This window comes from Cricetulus griseus, chromosome 4 (genome assembly GCF_003668045.3).
Source record: "Cricetulus griseus strain 17A/GY chromosome 4, alternate assembly CriGri-PICRH-1.0, whole genome shotgun sequence".
NCBI classification, from domain to species: Eukaryota; Metazoa; Chordata; class Mammalia; order Rodentia; family Cricetidae; genus Cricetulus; species Cricetulus griseus.
The window spans coordinates 179,164,912-179,184,803 of record NC_048597.1 but is presented as its reverse complement, the minus strand read 5'-3'; the positions used below and the strand labels follow the sequence as shown (position 1 = coordinate 179,184,803).

Below are 19,892 nucleotides of genomic sequence, written 5' to 3'. Positions count from 1 at the left end.
TGGCTCTAGAGAGTGGGCTCTGAGGTCAGAGTATTGGTGTGCAGCTCTTGGTGAGGGCCCTATTGTTGGCCTGCAGACTGCTTCCTATGGCCTCCTGTGAAAGAGATAGCATATAGTTAGGCAGTCTCACCAGTTTTTTAATGTGAAGCCTCTAATTTCATTGTGATGTCCCTCACCCTCCTGGCCTCATCTGAACTTCCTATAAGAGACCTTATCTCCCAGCATCCCACACTGGGGAATAGAGCTTCAGCAGGAATGGGGGGGGGGGGCGAGGCAAATAGTTCAGCGCAGCAGGGTTTCTTAATCATCATCAGCTATATATTTCCCCTTTAAATTTTTTATATGTAAATTTGTAATATATTTTAATCACCTCCCCATACTTCACTACCTTCCTCTTCTCCCATTCATCGTCTTTCTTCCCCAGATGATTTCATGACTACTTTCCTGCCCTTTGCACATATATCTATTAAGTCTAGGACACACAAATAGCAGGAAGTGTGATACTTGTGTTCCTATGATTGACTTCACTCAATATTATCTCTAGTTGTCTCCATTTTCTTGCAAACACTATGACTCCTTTCTTGATAACTAGAAAAAATTTTGATCGTGTGGTGTGTGTGTATGTGTGTGTGTGTGTGTGTGTGTGTGTGTCACTTTTTTTTTAATCCATTCCTCTGTTGACAGACACTGTCTTAGTTAGGGTTTCTATTGCTGTGAAGAGACACCATGTTTATAAAGGAAACATTTAATTGGGGTGACTAGCTTATAGTTTCAGAGGTTCAGGCCATTGTCAGGGCAGGGAGCATGGCAGCATGCAGGTAGACATGGTGCTGGAGTAGTAGCTGAGAGTCCTTTATCTTGCAGGCAACAAGAAATGGACACTCAGCAGTATCCTGAGCATAGGAAACCTCAAAGCCCGCCCCGACAGAGACACACTTCCTCCAGCAAGGCCACACCCACTCTAACAAAGCCACACCTCCCAATAGTGCCACTGCCTATGAGATTATGGGGCCAGTTACATTCAAATTAGCACAGATACCTATTTATTTATCCATTTTGTTTTTTTGAGACAGGATTGCTCTGTGTAACAATCCCAGCTGTCCTGGAACTCATTTTGTAGACCGGACTGGCCTTGATCTCGTAGAGATCTGCCTGTCTCTGCTTCCTGAGTGCTGGACTAAAGTCGTGCATCACCATCACCTGACTTCTAGGTTGGTTCCTTAAATTAGCTGTTATGCATACAGCTGTAGCCAACATTGATTGCAAGTATCTCTGTGATGTCTTGACTTAAAATATTTTAGGTGAACAGCCAGGCTTGGTGTATCTGAGGCATCATGCTGGTTTCCGTGGACGCTGGACTGGTTTACATTCCCAGCCACAGTGTAAGGGTCCTTTTTGTCCATGTCCCTCACCAGCATTTGCTTTCCTGGTGATGAATTGCAGACTCCTTCTATTATTGGTTTGTCTTCGGGTGTGCCACAGTGTGCACCTGGAGGCAAGAGAACAACTTTTGGAAGCTAGTTCTCTCCTTCCACCCCACTGAGGCAGGCTGTCTTGTTTCTGCTGTGGCATGTACTCCAGGCTAGCTGGTGTGTGAGTTTGTGTGTGATTCTTGTTTTCACTTTCCTTCTCATGGTAGGAGTACTGGGATTTTGTTGGGCTTTTTATTGTGGGTTTCTGGCATTGAACTTGGGTCACCATACATCATTACCTACACCAATCTCGCTTGGTGCTTTCAGTTCTTTCAGCCTGGGATTGTTGGTGCTGCAAGAGAACTGATCTCATCTTCCTGGGGGTCAAACTTCTGCTGGCTTTGAAGAACCTTGTCCCAAGACCAGGAATTCCTGCTGGGACAGCAGTAAAGAGCGTGGAAGGTGTTGGAAGTTGGCTGGTATGTTAGGTTTTCTCTTTGCCTCTTGATTGTAGAGCTCTGATGTGCTGAGGGGCCTGACAAAGGGACGGTGTATAGGTGTGTGTATAGGTGAACCCTTGCTCGTGTGTGCTATGTATATGTGTATGTGGTGTGTGTGTGTGTGTGTGTGTGTTGGCAGATGAAGGGAGGGATGATGGCCAAGTCACCTTTTCTCTACTTTACCTCTTGGCCTCCAGCAGTCTTTCTTTCATTGAAGTTGATACCTGATCACTTCCCTGTTTAGTGTTTTTCTTTTGTGTGACCTGTCAGAGCTCAAATCGATTCACTTGTGTCGTTTGGTATGTTTGGAAGCGACTTTGCCAGAAAAATGGGAAAAGCAGTTTCCCTCAGTGATGTTGGTGTGATGGTGAGGTCTGTCCAACTGTTTCTCACCTAGTGTTGTTGGCCTTGGCTTCCCTGCCCTGGGATGTGGAAATCTTGCCTGGATGAGTCAACAATGGCGCCTTTATGGGCCATCTGCTTCTCTGCAACCATGCTGGCATCTTGGTCACAGTAAGAGTTTACGCAGTGATGGTGAATGTGGGGACAAAGCTGGCTCTTGTGCTTGGGCCTTTTTCCAGTGTCCCTTCATGCTGTGTGTCAGGCAAGGTCATTCTGCTGCCTTTCCTCAGACTTCTTGATATGGGATTAAAAGTAGCAACTTTGCAGTGTTGGGGAGATGTCTCAGTGGCTAAGAGTGAGTCCTCTCGTAGAGGACTCCAGTTTAATTTCCAGCACTTACATCAAGTGACTCATAACTGCCTGTCCGATGCCTATTTCTGGACTACACAGGCACCTGCACTCCCACATGCAAACACCCTCTCCACATGTGCTCACAGACACACAATTCATGATAAAATATACCTTTTAAAAAAGTAGCAACCTTTGAATCATTTATGTCGGGGGCCTGGTTCTTGGTATATTTCTGATTTATAATTACCAGCTGGAGATGGACTGTGGGTTGAAGACAATGACCCGATTGCTTGAGTTTGTAACTTAGGTTTTGTGTGTGCACAGGCACCTAAGTGTGTGTGTGTGTGTGTGTGTGTGTGTGTGTGTGTGTGTGTGTGTGTGTGCCTTTATGGAGGCCTAAGGTCAATGTCCAGTGTCTAAAATAGCTCTCCACCTTTATTTTCTGGGTCAGGGTCTCTCACTGAACCTGGAGATCATCAATTTGGCCAGACTTTTTAAAAAAACACTGGTATCTTAGTTAGGGTTTTATTGCTGTGAAGAGACACCATGACCACAGCAACTCTTATAAAGGAAAACATTTAATTGAGGTGGTAACTTACAGTGTCAGAGGCTTAGTCCATTATCATCATGGTGGGAAGCATGGTGGTGTTCAGGCAGATGGGGTGCTGTCTACATCTTGATCAGAAGGCAGTAGGAAGTGGAGTGTGACACTGGGCAGTATCTTGAACATTGGAAATCTCTAAGTCCTCCCCACAGTGACACACTTCCTCCACACGCCTGCTCCAACAAAGCCACACCTCCTAATAGTGCCACTCCTTATAAACTTATAGGGGCCAATCACATTCGAACCAACCAAATCATATTACACCCCCTGGCCCCCATAAGTTTATAACAGTATCATAATGTAAAATGCATTTAGTTGAACTTCAAAGTCCCCAAAGTCTATCACAGTCTCAGCAATGTTTAAAAATTCGAAGTTCAAAGTCCCTTCTAAGATTTCAGGCAGTCCATTAACTGTAATCCCCTACAAAATCAAAATCAAAAATTTTGATCACATATTTCCAACGTATAATGGCACAGGATATAGATTACCATTCCAAACTACCAGAGTGAGGAAATACTGGACCTGGGCAAATTCCAAACTCTATCCCTGTGTTTAATGTCAAAGTGCTCTTCAGATCTCCAACTCTATTTAGCTTTGTTGACTGCAACACACTTCTTTCTCTTGGTCTGGTTCTACTTTCTGTTTGCAGCTCTCCTCTGCAGTTCTGGCATCTCCAGCATATTGGGGTCCTCAAGGCAGTCCAGGCTTCACCTTTACAGCTTCATGCAATGGTCCAGCCTTAGCAGCTCTTCTTAGTCTCAGGGCAAATTCCATAGCCCCTTTCTTCTATCCTTAACTCCAGAATCACATAGTGGAAGCTGCCAGGTTCTACTGCTTATTGGGGCTGGATCATGGCTCCTTTGTTCAATTATATCTTTACCAGCTTTGTCTGTCTTTCATGGCCTAAGCTTGGCTGTCCTGGAACTTAATCTCTAGACTAGTCGTGTCTCACTAGTCTCTGCCTTCTCAGTGCTGGCATTAAAGGCATGCATCACCACACCTGGCTCTAAGCTTTTCTTTAATTTCTTTTCAAAAATTGCAAACTTAGCTGGGTGCGATCACCACTCCCTTTGTTCCATTTCTTAATTTGTTTATCTCCTTTAACACAGGATTTGGCTTTATTCTACTTCCTGGTGCCCCTTTTCTCAAGCTCTGCATTTTGTATTCTTAAATTTATTTATTTATTTATTTGTTTATTTATTTATTTTTTTCAAGACAGGGTTTCTCTGTAGATTTGGAGCCTGTCCTGGAACTTGCTCTGTAGACCAGGCTGGCCTCAAACTCACAGAGATCTGCCTGCCCTGCCTCCTGAGTGCTGGGATTAAAGGCATGTGACATCACTGCCTGGCTCTCCATTTTGTATTTTTATTTGCTTAGCTTGTTCCTATTCATTATAAATCTTCATTAGAGTTAACAGTAATAGACACAACAGAGTCTATAATAGGCTGTTTGGAGATTTCCCCTGCCAATGGAATTAATTCAGAACTCTTTATTTTAGCTTCAGGCAGACTCTTTGGACAAGGGAAAAAAGCCTCTACATTCTTTACCAAAATATTGCAAGAATGATCTCCAGGCCACACTTTAATATTCTTATCCTTTGAAACCTCTTGAGCCAGCATCCAGTTCAAATCACTGTCAGTACCATTGTCTTCTATGCTTCTACTAGTATGCTCCATCAAACAGTATTTAAAACATTCTACTGCTTTCCTAACCCAAAGTACCAAAGTCCAAATTCCTCCAAACAAAAACATGGTCAGGCCTATTCACAGCAGTACCCCACTTCTGCTACCAACTTCTGTCTTAGTTAGGGTTCTGTTGCTGTGAAGCGACACCGTGACCATGGCAACTCTTTCAAAGAAAAACATTTAATTGAGGCTTACAGTTTCAGAGGTTTAGTCCATTATTGTCATGATGGGGAGCATGGAGGCTCTTAGGCAGTCATGGTTTTGGCTATATCTTCATCAGTAGGCTACAGGCAGTAGATTGTGACATTGAGCATAAGAAACCTTAAAGCCCACCCCACAGTGACACACTTCCTCCAGCAAGGCCATACCTGCTCTAACAAAGCCACACCTCCTAATAGTGCCATTCCCTATAACCTTATGGGCCTTATGGGGACAATTATATTCAAACTACCACAATTAGGAATCCAAACTCAGATTTGCAGCAGCAAGCATTTTACCCACTGGGCCATCTCTCCAGCTCTGGTTGTGGTATTTGGTTCCATTTATGGGATGTCCTGGCCTTTAGGAGGTGGAGAGACCCTTCAGAGGGTAACTCTAGGGTAGTGCATAGTTGGGATGGCCCTGACATCCTCAGGTTTCCCAGCTCATTTAACAGTGAGTCTTTCTTTCTACACTCCTCTGTCACTAATGTTCCTTCTGTCTTGTGACTAGCCAACATGAAAGAAGGCCATAGTAGTGACACTACAATTCCCGACTTACCGACTCACACAGCTGTAATTGGAAAGTGATGAACTCTGTAGTTTCCCTGAAAAAGTGAATTTTGAAATCGGTTAATCTGCTCTTTCTACCTCACAGGGCAGAAACAAGTAGAATGCTGAAAGATGATAAGATAGCCATACCTTATTTAAGAGGATGACACATTTGAGACACCAGCAACTGTATAACGTTATACTGTTCTTCTGCCCCATGATATGAGTTTACAATTGAGAAGACATTGGCAGGATTGGAGGTAGGAATATGTGTATGTACACGTGTACACATCAGTCTGTAAATGAGTGTCCTCAGGTGTGCCTGGCTGCACAATTCTGGGTCTATTTGTCAGCTGACAGCAAGACAGTGGTACAGTTAAGTCTTATCTTGTTTGGCTCATCAGCTCTAAGGGACATACAAACCTGTAGGTGACTGGGTTGAGCCTTAAGGGTCCCAGGGCAGGCTCCAATTTCCTTTTTCCTCCCTTTGTTCCCTATGGTTCTATCCTAGTTCATGACCTACAAATCATGGTTGGCCTAAGACTATATGGCTATCTTAGATGTTAGGCTGTGGATCACACCGATAGGCTGTTGCTGTTGCTCTGTCCTGTTTGAGACAGAAACTTGGTTTAAAACTTGGGGCCTGGAGAGAGGATCTAGCAGTTAAGTGTACTTACTGTTCTTGCAGAAGACCCAGGTACTGTTCTCAGCTGTCACATAGTAGCTCCCAACTGTCTGTAACTCAAGATCTGGTGCCCTCTTCTGACCCCCTCTGGCACTGCACACGTGGGCTACACATACATACATGCAGGCACACACGCACACGCACACGCACACACGTGTGTGCACCACACACACATAAAACAAATAAATATATTTAAGGAATGATCAGTTTTCATCAAAAAAAAAAAAAAAAGGAAGTTCCATTCTGGCTCACAATCCTAGAGGATACTTTCTACCATGGCTCAGGGAAGACATGCAGCGGCTGGGATGGGAGGTAGACAGGTCACATTGCACCCACATTCAGGAATTCATGGGTGAACAGGAAGTGGGGCCAGGCTATGAAGCCTCGAGGCCTGTTCCCAGTGACTCACTTCCTTCACAGCCTTATCAGACATAGTACCAAAATGTTAAAATACACGAGTTGGAGAGCTGGCTGAACAGTTGAGAGCATGGGCTGCTCTTCTAGAGGACTCAGGTTTGTTCCTAGCATCTGGCGGCTTACAGCTGTCTGTAATTCTGGTTTCCAGGGATCTGACACAGTTTTTTGACCTTTAGAGGTACTGCATGCATATACTGCACAGACATAGATGCAAGCAAAACACCCATACACCTAAAATAAAATAAATACATTTAAAAAAACCCTAAAAGTCAACAAAACCACATGAGCCCATGGGAGCATTTCATGTTCAAACCGAAGCACTGTCCTTCTGTACACAGGCACTGGGGTAGTCTCCCTAACTTCGGCTGTGATGACTGTAGTTAATGTGGATAATCTTCTCTATGCCTTTTTGGTATGGTGGGCTTATACCCAGGGAAGGCATTTCTAGTATGTTTGCTCTGCATTTTCCAGTTCACTCAATGACTGAGTAAATAGTTACAGAGAGTCCAGGGTGGGCCCAATCTGCCCCAGGCCCTAGGATGACAGAAGGAGCAAGACACAGAGTATGGCTGGCCAAGAGGGAGCTGTTTTGCAAGGCTGTCTAAAGAATTGAAGGGAGGCTGAGGACAAGCAGTCAGGTACAGTGCCCTCCACACAGGGGGAGAGTATGCAGAGTGTTGCTGTGGGACATTGCTGCAGGCTCAAGGGGGACCCAGTCAGCACAGAAAAGTCTAAGTGTTGGCAGATTGTGTCCAAGCTGCTGATGTAGCCCAGTGCATTTAGCTACACCCCTCTCCCTACCCCCATCAGTCTGTCTGTCTTAGGTGGCCTCAAATTTGCTATGTAGTCATAGATTTCTTCCCTGCCTCCCAAGTGTTGGGATTACAGGCATGTGCCATTATGCTTGGTTTTTATGTAGTACTGGGGCTTGAATCCAGAGCGCCAGACAAGTGAGGCAAGCTCTTTACCCACTGAGGTGCGTCCATCGTTTCTTTGTAGATGTCAAGGTGAAGGACTATGTCTGGATTATGTTTGTTTGTTGGTTGGTTGGTTAGTCGTTTTTTTTTTTTAAATAAACTAGATGATACTATAATGATACTAACAGCAGCTTCATAGTGAGTAGGAGCTTCATGGAAGCCTCCAGGAAAGAACCGGGCAATGGGCCTGTGCTGTTCATAGCTGGCCACCAGCCTGGGCTTACCAAACAGCCTTTGGGCTGTTCACTCAAGGGAGTTAGCTGGAAGGTTGTTAGGGCCCTGTGTTTTGGAAACCAGCACTGCCCACTGGGTTCCTGGTTTTCAGCCATTGACTCATCATCCCAGCATTGTGAGGGTCTAGATTCCCAGGATGGACATTTGCCAGGTCTGGATGGTGACTCTGGAACATGATGCAGCATCTTGGGGATGCCGGGAAAGTCTACTAAGCTACAGAGTCCAGCTTGTTTTGAGGAAGAGTCAGATGCTGTAGACTGGATGAGAGTTCTGAGCAGGAGGAAAGCCCCTGAGCTATGGGTGTGGCTCTTGCCAGCTGGGATAGTCCTTCCTTCCAGAAGATCAAACTTAAAGACAACCTGGTGCAGGGCTGTGGTGTGAATGGGAACCACATGGAGGCTGCAGGCTGGATCAGCACCCTCTGTAGAGTTCTCTTTTCTCCTTGTAAAGCCTTATGGCTCATTCTTGATTAAAATACTCCTGTTAGGAAATCATCTGGCTAGCTAGCTCTAGTGAAAACTTCCTGACCACAGTGCAGAGCAGCCTCCACTTGGCAGAGGATATGGGAGGAGGCACTCAAAATACCAACGATCCCCGAGAAGTCCCCTTATGTCATTGGACAGGTTGGTAGGTGGTTGTGGTATGAGAACCCTGTAGGCTCCTTTAGGGTGAGGTGACCCTCGCTTTCTCTAGTCCCATAGCTCTTGACAGTTCTTCTCTGAACCTCTCTTGAAGCTTTCATGTGTTCCCTCTCACCCTCCTTCTTTATTAGTGAGTGAAGAAAAGGCCCTTTGGTATTCAATCAACTTAAAAACTACCCTGGGTATGGAGTGATCACCCACTGGCTTCCCCATTCCCTGACCCTTGGTGGTTGAGAAGTTGAGAATGATGCCCTAGTGCCCTCCTCTGCATCTGTCTTCCTTCAAAAGTCAGGCTGTTTCAATCAGTAAAGTGCTGCTCATACAAGCACTCAGAACTCATGTGAAAAAATGAGGCATGGCAGTTTGCACTTGTAACCCCAGTGCTGGGAAGGCAGAGACCGGCAGATCTCTGGCTTACTGGCCATCTAGCCTAGAGAAATCTGAAAGCCCCAGTGTAATGGCATCTTGTTCTGCCAGTGGACTTGGAGTGGTGGCCACATCTTAGGGTGTGGCTCGGGTGTGGGGATGGACATGACCTCTTATAAGGAAGAGAGGGGCTGGCTCATTTTGTCTTTGGTTGTATTTGGAACCTGAAGGGTAGAGACTGCATCTTCAGGAGCAGGAAGACTGTGGAGGTTATTTACCATCATTGTGTGAGTGAGTGCTTCCCTAGTAAATATCTGTTAATTCTTTATCTGGGTGTTTGTGGACTCCTTTAAACTTGCCTTCACCCCAGACCATAGAGAGACCCTGTCACAGGAGACAAAGGTAGTCACTGAAGAACACTGAAACTTTACCTCTGGCATGTACACAGATGCATACAGATGTGTACACACACACACACACACACACACACACACACACACACACACACACACGTTATGCTTTTTAGGACTCCAAGCACCACTGATGTTAACTTAGAGATCTTACCAGTGTTTGTCACCATTGCTTTCCTCACACTGCTCTTACCACCCAGCTGCCTGGGTAAGGCTCCTGTGTTTGCACTGCGCTGGTTGTCATACAGATAATAGCTGCTGAAGAAATGGCAGGCTTCAAAGTTCTCCCTCCTGTTGGCTTCCACTTTGGTTTTCCTGTGCATCTCTTGTTTCCTGATGCCACTTAGTTTGTCTTTGTGACATGGTAGAGAAAGTAAAGCCTGATCCCAGGGCAGTGTTGTCATCTTGTTCCCTTTTATTCATTTGATCTGATTATACTTTGTGTGTTGCTCTGGCACCTGCCTTGTAAGATGCAACTAACTAGCAGAGTCCTGTGGCCTACAAGCCTACCAGATACTTTGGTTGCAACAATGTGGGATAGCATGGGATCACTTTTATTCTTGCTAATGTTAGCAGCCAGCCATGAGCATTCTTGGAAGGCTGATGAGATGCTCATTTTAAATGCAAATTCTTTGCGTGGTTAGAAGGAAAATGAAATTGTCCTGGCTCCCAGCACTCTGCATTTTTGCCATTCCATCTGATGGCAGAGGGGAGGGATCATGACTAAATCCCTCAGTGTCTTTATTATGATTTCACATTTGAACATGCTGAGAGGCAGCCTTGGCCCCAGGACATTAACTCTCTGTTGCCAAGTGCCAGCATGTGGGTGTCTGGAGACTCCAAGGGTGTTCACTAGAGCTCTTCACTGTCTGAAAGATCTTTGGGTCCTCTTATTTACAGATGATGGATGTGCTAGGAAATTTGTGGTGAGTGGAGATGTTTTCTTTTTTCTTGGAGGCAAAGGAAATGTGCTAAGCCCTTAGCCTCTGCTTAGCAACATTCACATATGCTGTTTCCTTCAGCCTTAGCAGTGACCTCGCCCCTCTCTTCTGGGAGTCACTTGTGGCATAGCTACTCTGTTGCAGCTTGCTATCTGGAGATTCCTTGGTGTCATGTGTGATGGAGACATTGGGGTTCATGTAAGTGCTGGGCCCATGGTTCACTCTTCATTACCGTCTTCCAAAGAGAAGGTGTAATGACAAAGTTGTAACCAGATCTAGATTGTTAAGCCTGTTCTGCAGCATGGTGAGTTAGTTATACTGTGTATCCCGCAAGGGAGTGCTTATCCCACTGTACTCTGTGGTCCTAGAGACTGTGTGTGTGTGTGTGGAGGGGGGGGGGGTCAGACTCTCTGGGAAGCCCTGTCTTCTACAGAGCTAGAGCCAAAGGGGAATGTCTTAGAACTGGCAAGGCAGTCATGTTCTTTATCTGTCCATAAAGCAGTTGGTATACGTACTGGGTCCACTCTGAAAGTCAGGGTGATGGGGCTGGTGTGTGGTTGCCAAGAACAACGGGAATGCAAAAAATCTTTATAAGTATATTGCATATACTTGAGGTTGTGATTTTTTTTAATTTTAGCTATTTTTTTTCTTCCGTTTTTGGTTGGCACATTTTTTGCAAAACAGAACTTAGAATTCAAAGTGTCTGTGTCTATTCTCTTGTTAACTAACTAGAATCATAGGGTTTTAGAATTAAGAGGAGGTGTGAAGTCCCTGAAGGAGTCCTTTGGTGGGTGGCAGTGTAGAGTAGTGAGCACCTAGGCAAATGCTTTAAGGCTTTGAGAGGCTTACTGGGAAGTGTCCCTTAGACCTGGAGAGCCACCAAACTGGAAGGCTTGAGCATTAGTACTGGATGCAGTTGAGTGAATATAAATCCTTCAAAAAGACCATCCTCTCTACCTCCATACCTCTCCTGGAATTCAGGAAGTTCAGCTATGTCTAGACCAAGCAAGCTACTGACAGGAAGGTTACAGCTCCCAACTGTCTCTTCTTGGTGCTGTCAGGCTTAAGCTTCTCATCTCCAGTACCACTGATATTTAGGTCAGACAATCGTTCTTGCTGTGGAGGATGTCCTCTGCATCAAAAATGACAACAACACACTTGTTCCTTGCAGTGGTGACAGCTGTGTCTCTAGACACAGCCACATGTTCTCTAGAGATAGAAATTGCTTCCTGTTTAGATCTACTGTGCTAAGATGTATATGATAGCTAGGGGAGATGGCTCAATGGGCAAAGTGCTTGTCATGCAAGCACAAAGACCCGAGTTCAGATCCCTAGGTCCCACGTAAAGCTACAAATGGTAGCATGCATCTGTAATACTCACAGTCTACACCAAGATAGAAGATAGAGACAGGAGAATCTCCAGAAGTCTGGGAGCCAACTAGCCTGATAAATGCAGCTGCAAACAACAAGAAACCATACCTCAAGCAGGCAAGGTGTCCTCTGATTTACATATGTATACCTTGGTACACAGATGTCCTATGCATGAGCACACACACACCCAAAGATAAATGACCAATAAAAGATGTATATGACATCCCTTATAGTCCTAAACATGACTCCATTATTAGTGTGGCCCTTTCCCCATTTTACTTTGGAATGTGAAGTATGCAACTGGAATCTTTACTATTTACAATAACACAGAGTAGTTACAGTAGCAAGCACTGGCTCAAAAGCTATCCTTAGGAACATTCTCACTTGAGCCTTGTGTTTGTGTTGAGTAGACGTGGCCTTGTTCTTGTTTTCAATCTTTACTGCCATTGTAGATGGTGATGCTCTTGGCTGCTAGAGTTAAAATCAGTAGTGTCTTCTGAGGTCTCGGGTTTTACAGGTTTGGTGTAAGCCCTTTGCACTGGTCACAGAAAAGGTAGGAGGCAGAGCTTAGTGATAAGGAAGTTAGGTTACTGCAGGAAGGAGTAATTGGAACTCCAGCCTCTCCTCTCTTGCACATCATTTTCCAATCACCACAAGGAGAGCAGTTTGCTCCACCATGTTTTTCCTACTGTCATATTCTGCCTCACCACAGGTCCAACATAGTGGGGCTAACAGACCATGGGATGAATGCTTCAAAACCAGAAACCAAAATGAATATTGCCTCCTTGTAGGCTGGCATCTGCCTTAGCAACCATGGCTGTATCCACTAAATTAGCTTGTATTTTTAATTTTGTAAATGGGAATGAATAGGAACAAAATATGTGATGGCTGGGGAAGAAATATTCTCAAGTCTGAAGAATTTTAGCCATCGGGTGACAGTTAAGACTCAGGTTCCCTTTTATAGACGTGGGTCAAGTCTGAGGAGGAATCTCACCAATCTTAACATACCCCAATATGTAGCAGGTGTATGGGGAGATTAGAAAGTCAACCATGGCCTTATGAGTTAGAATGACTTCAGTGGCTGTGAACTGTGTGGCTCTACAGTGGCAATGAGGCCCTGAACAGTGTCCAAAGACCTGGGTCTACCTCCAAGGTCCTTCCTTGATTGAGTGGCCCAATATATTTTGGCAGTAGGCTCCTTTCCTGTAGGAGGAAGTGAAGACATGAAATTGTTGCCTTTGGCACAGGACTGAAGGGCTAAGTGATAATCTTGAATTTATGAAATTAACATAAATTTTGAAACAAACGTAACACATGTTGTGTAGTCTTAAATTTTCTGAGGTAATATGGAAATTAGAAACTTTTTTAAATACTAAAGTAAGCAGGCAAATATTGAATAAGCTACAATACAGAATTCCATAAGCCCATGGCTTCTCAGTGCTTGATGGCATGCTGACTCTACTCTGCCTTCGATTCTGGCCAGAGAGCATAGAGATTCTTGGGCTATAGGAGCCCTAAAGTCACATCTATACCTCCAAATTCTAGTTGGAACAACAGTAAGAAGAAAAACAACAGCAAAAAAGATACAGTTTTTGTGTAGACTCTTGGGTGGATTGACATACCTGTTACCAGAGAGGATCTTGCGAAGAATGGACAGCTACGGTCCTGCTTGAAGAGTCCAAACACTTGCCTTCTAATCTGGATTATGAACTTGGTACCAGAACCAGGAAGAGAATGGGCTTGAGCTATACCTAAGTGTGACCTCAGTTTACCAAATCTAGAAAATATGTCAGATAATTTCTTTGAAATGCCTCTAGTAAAAAAACGTCAATGTGAAGGTTGAAAAATTTCCCTCACAGCATGGGTTTACTGAGGTGGGAAAAGTGGGGTATTGGGATGCTATCACCACTCAGTATCTGTTTCTGAAATCATTAAAACATTATCTTTTGATGTTAATGTTTGTGATAGTTTTGTGGGGGGAGAGAAACGAGGGTAGGATCTCATGTAGCCTGGGTTGGCCTTGAAATCTCTATGTAGCAAAGGATAACTTTGAACCCTTGATCCTCCTATCAGCCCCTTAGGAATGCTAAAATTACAGAAACAAGCCACCATGTCCAATTCATTCACTGTTGGAGAGTGAGCCCGAGGTTTCTTGAATACCCAGTGAGTGCGCTGCTAAATGAGGTACAGCCCTGCCCCTATTATTATTCCTTAAATAGAAACAAATGGCAAAGGCTTTAGTTGGTCCTGTCTTCCCAGTGCTGTAAGCTGCCTTAAGAGAATTGAGGCTGGCTGTAGCAGAGGCAGGTGGCCTAATATGTGTTCAAAGCAGGCTTGGTCTACTAGTGAGTTACAGGTAGAGCCTGGCTGACCAGCAAAAGTATAGTCACAAACAAACTGCTGTGCAGATTTGGTGACCATTTGTTAATCATCAAGCAGCTGAGCTAGATGATGGAAGCAACTCTTTTAAATGTTTCATCAAAGCCAGGGGTAGGTGGTAGTGGGGTTTTCTTTGTCTCTTTTAGGTTTGTAATTGAAAGAGTTTGGATCAAATGAGGAACATTTGTTTGATGGGGGTGGTCGGGATTCCAGAGGCTTCTTGACTGAGGTCACATATTGCTTCCTCAATTTCTTTGGGGCCTGGGAGTAGAGCCCCCATCTGAGAGGAGCATTGAGAATAGAACCATTCCTACATAACCTTTCATAAGCAAATACACTGGCCTAGGAACTGTGTCATTCTGTTTTTGAAAGTCAGTGTGTGTGAGAGAGAAAGGGGGGGTGTGGTGTGAGAGAGATAGAAAGGGTGAGAGAGAATGAGTATGTGTGTGTACACATGTGTGTGTGAGGGAGGGAATGTATGCCTGTATGAAGATAACTTTCAGAAGTTAGTTCTTTCCACTTTTTTTTTTTTTTTTTTGAGGCAGAGTGTCTCTTTTCTGCCATATTGCATACCCCAGGCTAGCTGGACTGGGAGCTTCCTAGAATTTTCCTTTCTCTGTCTGCCATCTTCCTGCAGGACTGCTGGGAGCATACACAGTGTGCTTCTGCATCTGGCTTTTCATTTGGGTTCCAGAGACTGACCTGATTTTGTCAAGCTATGGTGGCATGCAGAACCATCTGCATGAACCATCTCACTGGCCCAGGAACCATGATTTTAGAACCATAAACACACACAGTGAGCCAGAAGGAAAGATGGGAGAACAGATAGCCTTTGGGTGGACTTAAAACTTAAATCCATTTTATGATGCAAATGCTCATTCTGAAGTCCCCAACTTGGTCCCAGGGGAGTCTTGAAGTTTGTGGAAGAAATTTGATTGCTTGATCGTTGTGTACTGGATCCTGGGGAGAGGGGCTGATGTGTTGGAATCTTTCATGCTGATGGAGTGTGCACAATTGAGCCACTCACTGGTATGACTTCTAGAAGTAGCCTTCAGGGAGCCCAGTGGGGTCGCCTGAGTCCTCACCACCTGCTAAAGTCTGTACTGAATACTCTGTAGGGCTGGAGAGATAGCTCAGCGGTTAAGAGCACTGGCTGCTCTTCCAGAGGTCCTGAGTTCAATTCTCAGCAACCACATGGTGGCTCACAACCATCTGTAGTGAGATCTGGTGCCCTCTTCTGACCTGCAGGCATACTTGCAGACAGAACACTGTATACATAATAAATAAAAATCTTAAAAAAAAAAAAAAAAAAAAAAAAAAAAAGTGGTGAGGGTAAAAGCCATCCAGAAGAGACTATGGTGGTTAATATGGATTGCCAACTTGACAAGGTCTAGACCCACCCAAGAGGCAAACCTCGCTATATCTTTGAGGGAGTGTCTAGATTGGGTTGAGCTATGAAGACACACCCTAAGTGTAGGTAATGCCATTCCATTTGCTGGACTCCTGGAGTGAATATAAAAGACAAAGCAAGCTGAGTAGCAGCATCCATTGCTCTCTGCTTCCTGCTTGTGGATGCAATGTGAGCAGCTGTTCCTGCTGCCATGCCTCTCCCACCATTGTGGACTGCCTGAAAATGTGAATCAAAGTGAACTGTGCCTTCAGTTGCTTTTGTGAGCTAGCTTGTCTCAGTAACAAGGAAAGTCTCTAATACAGGAGCCATCCGGTGTGAAGTTTCTCAGAGTGACACAAATACTGGTGTCTGAGAGTCATGTTGGAGGCTTTGGGGTGGGGGGAGGTGGCGTAGTATGTTGGGTTTTGGGGAAGGAATATTTATATCAGAAAGATAAGATAAAAAGAAGCTTTTCTGCAGGGAATGACTCAATCACAGACCCCACAGTGAGGGCAGGATGTTGTAGAAGTGGGGAGAGAGCCTCAGACACCAGATAACCTCTTGGGACCAGTCTGTGGTGTGTGTCTGTGTGGGAAAGGTCAGGGATCAGCTGGGAGTCTGAAGTCTGAGGGCCCTGGTATTCCAAGTAAGAAATTTGAACTCTGTCCTGAAAGCAGAAGAGAATGTCAAGCACAGGCCAGAAAGGAGGAAGCCCCTCCTCACACCAGTGTTCCCCAGAGTGTGGAAGAAGGCACAGGAGGGCACCTCTGAGTCCCTTTCTACTGTTGACTGATGATGGCAGAAGCTGGATGTTCATCTGTGTTGGACCTTTAGCCTTTAGGCTTTCTCTCGTATCTTCAGTATAGCTCTTGCGTTTTCTTTCCTTTCATTTTATTTTCCCTCCTCACTCCCTCCCATTCCCTTCATTTGTGTGAGTTCATGGGCACGTTTATGTGTGCATGTGTTTCGAGGCCAGACGACAACCTTTGCTGTTGTTTTTTGGATACTGTCTACTTGAATTTTGAGGCAGGGTCTTTCATCAGCCTGATATTTGCCAAATAGACTAGGCTGGCTGACCAGGGATTTGCCAGTCTCCGCCTCCCTGGTTTATAAGCATGTGTCATCACACCTGGCCTTTTAAAATTCTGGGGCTCAAACTCAGGTCTTTGAGCTAGCAATGCAAGCACTTTGTTGATTGAGCTCTCTTCCGGACCCTAGCTCTCGAGTTTTCAATGCTGATTGTAAAGTCACTAAATGATGCTGGATGCTGGAGATGGGGCGAGGGGAGGGAATGTGGAGGAATGCAGTGGTACCCCGCCCCCTCTCCACACTGTTTATCCTACAAGAATGGGCTTCCTCACCTTTCACCTTTCCTCATCACCAGTGTCCTGAGTCCCTCAGCAGGTACTGATTGTGCAGAGGAAAGGGCAAGCTCTACCTTGTAGCAGCTGCTGGTTGAGAGAAATGAGCAGTCTTCAGCTTGCTGAGCACAGTATCACGGGGGCTGCCAGTGAGTGGTGTAGGGGTGTTGGTGGGGAGTGGAGAGAGCTGGAAGAGGCTGCACTCTAAGTGGGAGGAGATGCAGTTGATAGCCTGTTTCTAAAAGTGTCATCATGGGGGCTTGGGGATGGGGCTGGGGGCGTGGGCTAGGGGGAGTGATAAAGCTTCTTTCAGGTAGCACAACCTTCTAATAGTAAAGTGTGTGTGTGTGTGTGTGTGTGTGTGTGTGTGTGTGTGTGTGTGTGTTGGCACAATAGCATGCCATGTTTGTATGTGCAGGTCTGAGGATAACCTGGAGTGTTGGTCCTTGTGCTGGATAGTTTATGCCAACTTGACATAAGGTAAAATCACTGGAGAGGTAGAATCAGTTGAGAAAATGCCTCCAAAATGATTGATGGTTGAGGACCCAGCCCACTGTGCGTGGGACCACCCTGGGCAAGTGGTCCTGGGTTCTATAAAAATGCAGGGCTGAGAAGGCCGTGTGGAGCAAGCCAGTAAGCTGCACCCCTCCATGACTTCATTGGCTCCTCCCTCCAGGTTTCTGTCCTGTTTGAGTTCCTGTCCTGACTTCCTTTGAGATGAACAGTAATTAGGAAGAGTAAACCAAATAAACCGTTTCCTCCCCGAGTTGTTCTGGTCAGGTATATCATCACAGCAATAGCAACCTGAACTAGGACAGTCCTTGCTTTAGTTACTTTTCTGTTGCTGTGATAAGTCAATGAGCAAGACAACTTAAAAACAATGTTTAATTTGGCTTATAGTTTCACAAGGTTAAGAGACCATGATGGTGAGCAAGACATGGTGGCAGGAAGAGCGTTGATCTGCAAGTAGGAGGCAGAAAGAGTGGATGGGAATGGTGGAAGTCTTTTGAAATCACAAAGCTCACTCCCAGTGAAGCACCTCCTTCAACAAAGCCATACCTCTTAATCCTTCCCAAACAATCCCATGAACATAGGAGGCCAAGGGGTCCATTCTCATTCAAAACACTGTGGTTCTCATCTTTCATCTTGTTTAAGATGACCTCTCTCTGTTGTTTGCTGCTGTGTATACCAGCCCAGCTGCCCAAAAGAGCTTCTGGGGATTCTCCTAGCTCCATCTTCCATCTTGTTGGAGGAGCGTTGACTGAAATTACAGAGGCATGCTACTACACATGCTTTTCTGTGAGTTTTGGGGACTCAAATTTAGTCTGCATGCTTGGACCACAAACACTTTACATACAAAAACCCCTCCTCCCCCCTCCCCCCGTTTCTATTTATTTATTTTTAATCTTGTTTGTTCTTTTACCACCACTCCATACCAACATGGGTCAGGACATAAAACAAATTTACTGTGTTGTGTGTATGTGGGGGGGGGGTCCATGGGTGTCAAGCATTCTATAAAAAATAAATAATGCTACTTTACAAATGCATAGAGGAGCTACTGGAACAGATGAAATACTTGAAGCATTTTGTCTTGGTATTGCCTAAGAATATAAGAATATGACTGTATGGAGGAAGGGGTGTGGCATTGTTCCCAAAAGTTTAAGACCTTGAAAGGAACTTTTACTTCTACTTGAGTACTTACTACCTAGGTATGTAGGCAATAAACAAAGAGCAGTTATCATCTAGGCTCCTGCTTGGATCCCACCCAGCTGTAGCCCCCATCATCTGCTCCAGGTCACTCTCAGTGGCTATCATGATAATGCTGAAAACACAGACATCATGAAGCCCAGAACATGTGACCTTCGAGGGGCCTGTTGGCATGAGTCACTGGAAGCTAAGGGTTAGTAGCCTAGTGCTTCAGAGATGCAGGACGATTAACACACAATGCATTTCAGTCCTGGCTCAGGCCCTCACTGGACAGGAACTAGCCGCTGAATGCAGTGACTAATGCCTGTGGGTAGGCTGAGGTCTCTAGTCTCACTGAAAGTTCCAGCCCTGTGCCTGGTGGAGAAGCCCTGGTGGCCAGTGGGTTTTCTGGACTAGATATCAAAGATGCACCTCTGGAATCTGTTTCCTGACTTGGCCATCCTCCTATCCCATCCTCCAGGGTGGAAATGGTGCTTATAAGGGAGTACTCCAAATTTGAAAAGGGTCCCCTGACACACAGGCTTAGGGGCGGGGGCTTGAGGGCTGAGGTCATTATGTTCCCACTTTAGCTGCTGAAAGCCTTTGTTCTTTTGAAGTTGGCAAGACAAGTCTTTTCCTGAGCTCTTAACAATGGTTTCCCTGTACGCTATTATTGTGAGTCGTCCAAGAATTGTATGTACATGCAATGTACTGTAATACACACATCCACTCACAAATACACACATGTAAACACAGACACACATATGTACACATACACACAAACATCTTGAAAAGTTGGTTCTGTGTTCCTGGTTTTGCTTTTTAAGTAGCAGATTCAGGAAAGAAGAAGAGAACCTCAATAGAAGGAAAGGAACTAGAATAATTAGGCCTGGATGATTTTCCTGGATGTTAGGTCCATGTTCACTGCCTAAAACCAGCTCAAAATTTTACAAATTATCAGTGTCAATCTTTGACTGTTGTAACTACTGAAATTTAAATGTTCTTCAAAGTCGTTGTGTGTAGTCTTAATTCCCAATGAAATAGTACTGGGAGTCAGACCTAGGAAAAGGATGTTAGGCCATGAGGGCCATGCCTCACCGTGGACCGATGCCATTGTCATGAGAGTAAGTCAGCTATCTTAAGAGTAGGTTTTGGATGCAGGAGGTAGCTGTCTGGGTTAAATGTGTTAGCCTCACATGCATGAGGACTTGGGTAGGTTCCCTGCATGCCTGTAAAAGCTGAACATTGCAACACATGCTTGTGATTCCTGGTCTGCTAGTATTGCCTAATTGGGGAGCCCCAAGGCCTGGTGAAAGACCCTGTCTCAAAAAACCAAAGTAGACAGCTCTTGAAGAGTGACATCTCAGGCCAACTTCTGGCCTCTACACATAC

The 19,892-nt window shown here is 45.0% G+C and overlaps 1 protein-coding gene across 3 annotated transcripts in view; it reads left to right on the top strand.

The window, feature by feature from the left end:
* The window catches only part of Tln2 (talin 2), a 420,162-nt gene that overhangs the window by 49,983 nt on the left and 350,287 nt on the right, over nucleotides 1–19,892 (top strand). Inside the window, exon 1 of one of the 3 annotated variants that reach the window (XM_027411259.2) lies at nucleotides 1,773–1,891. The exons of the other annotated variants lie outside the window; for them this stretch is intronic. The gene's annotated coding sequence lies outside the window, so the exon portion shown is untranslated. Of the gene's footprint in view, nucleotides 1–1,772; nucleotides 1,892–19,892 lie in introns of those variants that run through there. 3 annotated transcript variants of the gene reach the window in all.